Genomic DNA, 9,204 nt, shown 5'->3' with positions numbered 1-9,204 from the left:
CCTGTCTTCCCTGCAGGGTCTTCCCCGCAGCCCTGACCCGCGCCCTCACCGTAGAGTCCCTGTCCCTCACGCTCAGTCCCAGCCGAGCAGCCCCCTGCAGGCCCTTCTCCCTGGGCTTGCCTGGTCCCACCTGGATCGCTGCAATCCCTTCCACAGGAGCCCCGCCAGTCCCCAGCTGCAGCACCGAGAGAACACCCGGATAGATATTCTAGATTCGAGAAGCAGAGAAAGCTTTCTACTGTGATGGATATAAATCCATTGGGAATATAAGAATATGTCTTTATTCTCTACAACCTAATTTGCATTTCAAGCAGGCTGTTGGGGCCTGACTCCATCAATTAGGGGTTGTATCGTCACTCCTGAGCTTTAAGCAGGACTCATGGAGGGGGTCTGGTCTGGACAACTGGGTCCCTAAGGGTCACCCTAGCCCTCCAGCTCTGGGGTTCCCTGTGAGCCCATCGGCCCCCTCAGGCACCAGCCTCTCCCCCACCTGGTCCTCTGGTACAGGACCACCCGATTTGGCAAAAGTGAATAAGTGAAGGACACGTGGTTGATTTGAATTTTTGACAAACAATGAAAAATAGGTGATAGGTTACCAGATTCCAGGTCCTAGCGACCAGACAGAGTCAGTGGAGACAAAAACTAGGACCAGAAAGAATTCAAACCCAGACGACGGCTTAACTTGGGGGAGCAGTTTCTGCTGGAGAAAGAATGGAGACAGCACAGGCCAACAGTGTCTGGCTGGCTCTGGCTTCTTGGTGCCTCCGCTGACCACAGAGTCCCAGAAGGCTGAGCTGACTGTCCAGCCTCCCCCTCCAAGAGTGCTATCTGGATTTTATGGCCCTGGAGACTGGTCCACTTTTTAACGCCTAATGTCCTGGCATGTCTGCTGATCCTATAAAACTGAGAGCTAGCTCCGGTCATTTCCTGCTAGGAGATCCTACCCCCCTAATGTTAAGGGGGCCTGTTTTTTTGCGTGTCTCAAGTACGTACCCGCATGATCCTACACACACACACACACACACACACACACACACTCAGATTGAATTGGGCTCTGTATTTTCTCTGGCATCCCTATTCCATTAGGATGGCTCCAAAACCAAGTCTCAGGCTGTCACAACGCGCAGAAGTGCGACATCTGCAGCCGAGGGGAGAGATGGAGAATGTCCACCCGCTTCTGCCCTTTTCAATGCTTTCTTCACTCAGATCACTCAATACAATTTCATTCGACAGGTTCTTAATCAAAAAGTGACAATCCTTAATGCTGGGCACTGCAATAGACAGAATCAATTCAGAGCAAGCAATTCTAAGTTAATTCTGTGCACTGCAAACACACTTAATCATGACAGACTCGTGACAGACATTCCCTCTGCATGCCAGCTCAAGTGCCAGATCAAAAGTCTCAAGCCTTAGGCCAGAAGTCCAGCAGATGCGTGGTCACTCAGGCCGCAGTGATCAGGTCAGGAAGCAATGGAGGCAGGCTTCTCCTGGGGTGGAGCTGACGGCCAGATGAGGAGAGGGTCCTAAGGAGAAGTTGCTGTTCTCACCAGGGTCCCGATGTGGCCGTAGAGTTTGAGAGCGGTGAGGACGATGCAGAGGAGCAGGCCAACAGCGAGAAGAGTTGGGGTGTCAGTCAGGTCCTCCTGGGGCTCTCCGGCATGTGGGCATCGCGTCGGCTGGCTGAGTGTGTTCATTTGCTCCACTATTTATGCTAAATTTCGGGGTTTCTACTCGCCCTTTCAATCCCTATTAGCCGTTACCAGGTTTCTCGGTGACATCTTGCATTCTGGGGTCAGGACATACGGTTTGGTGATTTCCGCCCTGATATCACACTTCTGACTCTTATCAGGGTTACGACAAATGACATGTGACTTCACCCTGACTCTTATCAGGGTTGTGGAAAGTGGCTTGTTTTATTGGGCTATGTCTGATTGGCATATTGGAGGGCTCTGTTGGCTGTGCCTGGTAGGACTGCAGTTTTTATTTTAAAATGGTGTTGCTTAAGCTAAGGCCATCCTTACACATGCCCCCTCAGCAGGGCCAAGGGTCAGGAGAGGACCCAACAAAGGAGCCCAGACAGGACTTTCCCTTCCCCTAGGGAGCCAACGGCCCAGATGCCATCGAGGGCCACAGGCTCACACCTGAGCCACGGTCTCCAGGACACGACCTGCCCTGATCGGCTCAGGCCTGGGCACCTGCACCAATTGCTGGCCAGGGCTTGCTGGGACCCTGACCACCCTGAGCCAGTTCTTTAAGTGAGACCAGGAGTGGACAAGGGCTGTAACCCTGCTCTCTCTAAAGACAGCAGGAATCGGGCCTGTCCTCCTCGGGGCCTCTTCCTCACAGCATATGGGCCAGCAGCTCTCCAAGCCACTCCTGGGCCTCTCAGCTTCACTAGTCCATTCAGACTCGCCCTGCCCGCTCCTCCCCATGCTCCTGGCTGGCTTGCCCCAGTGGTTTCTCTGCCCCCCACTACCTGGCTGGCTTCCCTCCCCTTAACTTCCCCCCCCAGGCTCTCTTCTCTAGCCTTTCCACCCCAGGCCCACCGGGATCATCACCCTGAGCGGACTCTTGGTGCCTTCCAGAGACTCACCAGGGAGCCTATTTACAGAGCTGAGACTGAACCCTGGAGTGGCAGAATGCTCTGACAGAGGTCCCCTCCCTCTGTCCCCTCCTCCCTGTCTTGCCTCAGGCCTGGAGAATACAGATGCTTGAGAAGAGCAGGGCTCTGATGGGGTACAGGACAGGCCTGGGCAGCCCACCCGGTCCACACTCAAAGCCCATCTGTTACCAATTCCATTCATTCCTCCCTCTAAATAAACGTCTCTTTCTCCTTTCTTATTTCTTATTTTGCACTTCCGTATTATAATTTACAGTGAACATTCCTAATATTCAAAGTTCCTTGTTTCCAACAGACCCATATTTCCGTGTCCTGAAATTAATATGAATGTTATAGTAGATGTAGAAATAAACTCATCCACAAGTAGAATGTGTGCCCCAGTCCCCAATCTCACTTTCTGGGAAGGTCTCTCTGACGTCGCCCCCTTTTGAAGTCATGTGCATTATTAACAGTAAAAAGTTCACTTTCTTATGAAGAACATAGACACTCTATGAATATGTGCTTTGGGGAAAACTGGACACACACACACAAAAGTGAATCTGCAAACTGAATGTCCCTGAAGTCCATTCCCTGCTCCTCATCCCAACCCCTGGCTGACAGTGCTGGCTGGTCCCTTGTTTTCCAGTGTGGAGAATAGTTGGAGCAGATTAGGAACAGAAAAGACCCTACGGCTATTGCAAAACGCCAGCCAGGAGAGTAAAGGGAGTTGGTAACGTAAGGTCGGCTGGGCCGTCTAATCAAATCAGTGCTTTCTTCCATACTGAGCATAAGTAGTGCTACAGGCACGTTTTTGTTTGTTTGTTTTGCTTTGCTTTTGGTACCAGGGATTGAATCCAGGGGTACTTAACCACTGAGCCACATCTCCTGTTCTCTCTCTCTCTCTCTCTCAATTTTGAGACAGGCTCTTGCTAAGTTGCTTAGGCTGGCCTCAAATTTGTTATCCCCCTGCCTCAGTCTCCTGAGTTGCTGGGATTACAGGCATGTTCCAACCCACCTGGCCTGATAAGACTTGATTTCAAGATAGTTTTCTACATGTCAAAAAGTATCATTTGCACAAGAGAAAGAAGAAAATGGAAAACAAATTTGAGCTTTTTCCTGACATTTCGGGCATTGACCATGATAGAATGGGGTCCACATTCCTGACTCTGCCTGAAAGGACGGAAGTGGGTGGACACGAGGAGAAACATTTTCCCCAGAGTCTAGAAACTGGGCCCTTCACCAATCCAAAAGGCTTGGAAATGGAAATAAAGGGGGTCTTGGTCCACGTGATGAGCATCAGTTCAGGTCTAGTTCTGGGATTCCAGACGTGACCCTTGCCCTCGAGAAGCTTATCAGCTGATCACAAAGCAGTGACCCCACAATGTGCTGAAAGCCCACCAGATAAGTCCCACAGGAGCAGAGGAAAGGGAAGACAAAGAGCTGGCAGGTTGGGGCAGCACCGAGAGAGGACAGAAGCTCACACTGGGCCTGCTGCGTCTGGATCTTACTTCTTCCCCATCGGTCCATGTGGCTTGGCCCCAGGCAGGGCCACTGGAGGTGGTGGAGCTAGCAGGAGGCCTGGAGGTCACTGGGTCATGTCCTTGAAGGGGACGGGGGCACCCTGGCCCCTCCCTGCTCTCCCTCTTGCTCCCTGGCCATGTGTTCCCCCTGGTGTGCTGCCTCACTGCAGGCCCAAGGGCCACTGGGACACCCAGCACAGAACGGACCCTCCAAACCGTGAGCCCCAGCAATCCCTCTTCACCAGATGACCGACCCACGCGTCTGCTGCCGTGGGCAGGAGCTGGCTGACGCTCTGAGCTCCCGCCAGCCGGCTCCTCGGGGTCTCAGACCTCTGCAGGTCATGACTGAGACCCGAGGAACCTGAAGTAGAATTGCCCTGGAGATGGGGCCTCTGCTGTGACCCCTAACTTCAAGCTGCCCCAGGAGTGGACAGCGCACGCTGGGCCTGAGCATGGCCTCACAGTGGCCATTACTCTGTCTTCTTTCCTCCAGCAAAAGAGGTGAAACCGACTTCCGACATTTCCCCCCTGGCAGGGCAGCCAGGGGGACAGGGAGAGGACGAGGACGTCATCAGTGGTTGGCTGGCCTGCCGCAGCCTTCATGGCTCTCGTTCTGTCTAATCAGTGCCTCCAGCTGTGCTGTCAAATCCCACTGTCCGTCTCCGGCCACGGCTCCGGCAGGCCCCTTGATTCTTTTGATCATTTCCAGTTACTAGAAACCCTTCAGGACTCACGTCCAATTCAAAGCCTTCAGGGGTCCCATTTCCCACCATATTAGAGGGCTACAGGATTCGAGGGCTGGGGTCCCTCCTGCCGGTGTCTGGTTGCACCTGCCCAGGAAGCAGCTCTCAAGTTGGCCTCAGGTGGGTCCATCTCCCCTGTGTTTCCTGGGGTGACGCCCAGACCCACGCTGGACACCTCCATGACTTCGGACACCTTCAAGAGAGATGCCCAGGCTTCCCTTCCAGCCCTGCCAGGGGTCCACGCCCTGAATGCTCTCCCTGGGCCAGGTGTCTGCCTGTGTCCATTGTCGCTGCTGAAATACAACAGCAGAGACCAAGCACTTCAAAATGAACAGTGCATGCTGACCCTCAGTCCTGGGGCTGGCAAGTCCAGGTTCCAGGGCATCTGGCATCTGGTGAGAGTCTTCTCACTGTGTCATTGCATGGTGGGAAGTGGACGCACCAGAGACAGAGAGGCCCAACTCGACCTTTTATGATGACCCCCTCCCCACCATAATACCTTTAATCTGTTCAGGATCGGGGAGCCTCATAGCTTAGTGACCTCTTAAAGGTCCTCCTTGGTACTCTGTTACAATGGCAATTAAGTTTCAACGTGAGTTTTGGAGGGGTGAACATGCAAACCCCAACAGTGTCTCTCACCTTGGGCAGCCCAGGCAGACCGTGACTCCTGGCTGCCCTCCACGTCATGGTCATTCACACGAGCCACAAGGGCCTCTGCACTGCCTTATAGGTGCTGCAGAAATAGGAGGTGGAGTCCCCCTCCCTCTTTTCCTGGGCAGTTGCACCATGGTCACTACTTGCCCAGCCATCCCCGGCTGCCCCCACTGTCCTGCCCACCAAAGGCCGTCCTAACAACAGGACAGAGGAGCTGCATGCTGGGGCCCCATGCACTGGCCAGGAACAAGCTTCCCAGGGCCCCTGCTCGCAGGCACCCCAGTCTCTAAGAGCTGTGGACTGGGAGCCCCCCACGTGCATGTGGCCAAGTGTCGGGGGACACTGCTGGCTTGGGTTCAGAGCAGAGCTCCTCCCCCTCCTTCTGCTAGAATACCATCGAATAAAATCACAACATACGAAACAAGACATTTCCTATATTTTATTTAGTTTATTCTGTGAGAAGAATCCTATTTGTCTCCTCCTTACGACGAGAAAGTCGAGATTTAGAAGCAATAAAGTGGTCTATCCAAGATTGCACAATCAGAAGGCTCCAGGCACCTGTTTGTTTTATAACCAAGAAATTTCATGAACCTGAGCAAGGCTGGGCAAACCATGAGCTAAGAATTCTTCATGTTTTCCATTATTATTATTATTATTATTATTATTATTATTATTATTATTATATGCTTTTTGGCAGTGCTGGGACTCTAACCCGGGGCCTGGCACGTGCTAAGTAAGCACTCTACGGTGGAGCTCTATCCTCAACACAAGGTTGATTTGTTTTTAAATATTAAAAAGTGTTTAAAAAAATCTAAGGAGGGCTATTTCAGGGCTAGGCTGTACTCAGTGGAAGAGCACAGGCTCGGCATGAGCAAGGCCCTGGCTTTAATCAGACACAAACACGAAAAGAGGGTTACTGTGCAGCCCGGGCAACTGACGTGGGAAGTTCAAGTTCCGATTCGGTGAAGAAAGCTCCACTGGATACAGGCTCATGTGTCGTGGGCAGTGTCTGAGCGAGGGGTGTGAGAGGGACTCCTGCCTTTACAGAAGTCTGCCAGCCTCCACAGGGTCCTGGGGTGGCATCTCCAGGCTGCAGGGGGGTCCGCCGGCTCCACCTTGATCCTTCTGGGACCGTGGCTTCCACCGGTATCTCCTGGTGGAAAGGCAAAGGAGGTGAGTAGAAGCAGGGACCCACTGAGGCCAGCTCAAGTCACTTCCTCCCGCCTCCCACATGCTCTGCCCACTCTGCAGTCACATGTCGAAGGCCAAGAATCTATCATTCTGATACCAGGAGGGAGCCAAGGGTTGGAAGCAAGGATCTCATTGGCCGCCGTTGGGGATCCAGGGTATGAACTGGGCTGTGGGCCTCGGGAGTCTGTGTGCTCTGCTGCGTCTTCCTGAGCAGGCCCAGGTGCTCGAAGAAAAGAATGGGAAGGAGGGGCTGGGGATGTGGCTCAAGCGGTAGCGCGCTCACCTGGCATGCGTGCGGCCCGGGTTCGATCCTCAGCACCACATACAAACAAAGATGTTGTGTCTGCCAATAACTAAAAAATATTAAAATTCTCAAAATAAATAAATAAATCTTAAAAAAAAAAAAAGAATGGGAAGGAGGAGACAGAAAGTCCTCCCATCATCTCCCCACCAGGGCTGTTCCCAGTCACCATCTCCGGGTAACCCACAAAGCCAGCAACCATAATCAAAGCCCAGATGGCCAGAGGCCCTGGGACACCTCAGCAAGTGCAGCATATTCTTCTGCAGTGTCACTGTTGACATCTGGAATGCAGAGAGGGACAGGAAGTTGAAAAATTCCAAAGATCATCCTTTCAGTCACCCCGTGGCTCTCTCGGAGCCTGCTCTGTCAGCTCTGAGGAGGTGGCCCGAGTCCGGAGGCCCTTGCAAATGAGCAGGAGAAATGGAGGGATGTGGCCATCCCCCTCCGCTGGTTTTCCACTCACGCAGGAAGACACAGACACAGAGCCCCCGCAGCCGGGTAACAGCAGGCTTCGTGGACGTTGGAGCCGGGATGTGTCCCTTGTGCTGACTGACAGGGCCGCAGGAAGCAGGGACAGGGTGACGGTGATTCCCAGGCTCCCACGGCTCCTGGGCCCCCCCCGCGCTGGCTCTCCCTGCCATCGTGAAATTGGATGCTTGCCAAGGAAGAGGGAGGAAGGAGTCACAAGACAGACTCCTCACTCGGAGCCGCTGTGCTTAAAGAAGACACAGAGAAGAAAAGAAAGGAAGCGGATAATAGAGGGCGCTGACGTGTCATCATCTTAGGAGGAGGGCTGGAGTGATGTCCTCTCAAGGTCCACTGAAACTCCAGGAAGCTAGGAATCCGTCTTGGAACAGGCACGTCAGCAGTATCACATTTGGTGACACGTCTTGTGGCTTCAAGCCCCTGCGCATAGTGTCCTTCTGAATGATGCTCCAGAGAAAATCAAACCCTTGTGTCGAGGGCTGACTTTCAATAGATCGCAGCGAGGGAGAGAAATTCAAATTTTTTGTTCTGGGAAAATGTCTTTGTTTACTTAGATGGAAGGATAAAACTCCCATTGGTTGAGGACGTATTTGCGCCAGGCACCAACGTCTATAGACAGGGTTCCATTCGGCCGTCCTGTGAGGCAGGCATAGCTGTGTCCACTCTCCCCATGGGGAAACGGAGGCCAAGATGGAAAGGTTTGTGACCTCCTAAGACACGACAGCCTCTAAGCAGGAGAGCTGAACGAAAACTGGGTTCAGTTTTCATTCGACAGATTCCCAAAGGAATAGGCTAAAACACTTGATCTCCAAGGGGTGGTAACTTGGTTAATTTTGATACATTTTTTTTTATTGAGATTCAAAACCTTCCTAATTATGAGTTCCCCACAGCCCTGACTTGCCTACTGATGGGACCCTGGTGGAGGTGGAGACCAGCCCCAGTCGAGCCCCCTTCGCCCTCCCTGCATCTTGTTTTTGAAGCATTTCAAAGCGAATTACTCTCATCAGTATGCTTCTCCTAAATAATTCAGCATGCCCGTCATTAGCTACAGCTCTGTATTTATTCACATTTTTTTGAAGGTTAGAATTTACTTGCAATGGCAGGCCCAGGTCTTAAGTGCTCTGTGATAGAGTTTCCAGACACACACTCACTGTGTATCCAGCCTCAGAAATTTCCCCCACGCCCCAGCTGATCCCATCTCCAACTTCCAGACACAAGGGAGGTATGATATATGCAATGGCCGCGAGATCCATTGGCCTCACCACTTGCTCCAATGTCCAGAAACTCCTGAGCTCAGAGGACAGTCCAGGGGCCCACTAGGGGCTCTTCCAAGGCGCCTGGTAAGGGTGGTGTCTTGCACTCGGGTGCGCATCCTCTAGGACTCTGGGATGCTGTGCATATGCTGATGGTCCATGTGCAGGGCCCTGTGTGCAGACATTAGAGGCCACTGCCCAGGAAGCAAGAGTAGCCCCTCTTGCCAACTCTGCTAACAGGCTCTGCTAGACTCCAGGCCTCAGTTGCTGGGGACAGGAGAGGTTTCAACAGTTCCCACGGGGACAGCGTAAGAGTTCTACTGAACTTGAAACTACACCTACTACTGGTCATTGTGGACTCCTCGTGCCAATGGACCTGTAGGCAAAGGAGTGCCGGGGCTGGGGTCCCACATCCTCTCAAGGGCACGCCCCCAGTGGCCTGCCCCCCCCCCCGACC

At 52.9% G+C, this 9,204-nt stretch overlaps 1 long non-coding RNA gene across 1 annotated transcript; it reads right to left on the bottom strand.

The window, feature by feature from the left end:
- Positions 1-5,940: 5,940 nt before the first annotated feature.
- LOC125614975 lies at positions 5,941-7,017 on the bottom strand. Its single transcript, XR_007345547.1, has 2 exons — positions 6,805-7,017; positions 5,941-6,669 (listed from the first exon to the last, which is right to left on the bottom strand). It is a non-coding gene; the product is annotated as an uncharacterized LOC125614975 (long non-coding RNA).
- Between the last annotated feature and the right edge of the window lie 2,187 nt (positions 7,018-9,204).

This window comes from Marmota marmota, unplaced genomic scaffold (genome assembly GCF_001458135.2).
Source record: "Marmota marmota marmota unplaced genomic scaffold, marMar, whole genome shotgun sequence".
Classification (NCBI taxonomy): Eukaryota; Metazoa; Chordata; class Mammalia; order Rodentia; family Sciuridae; genus Marmota; species Marmota marmota.
This window is presented reverse-complemented; position numbering and strand designations above follow the sequence as displayed.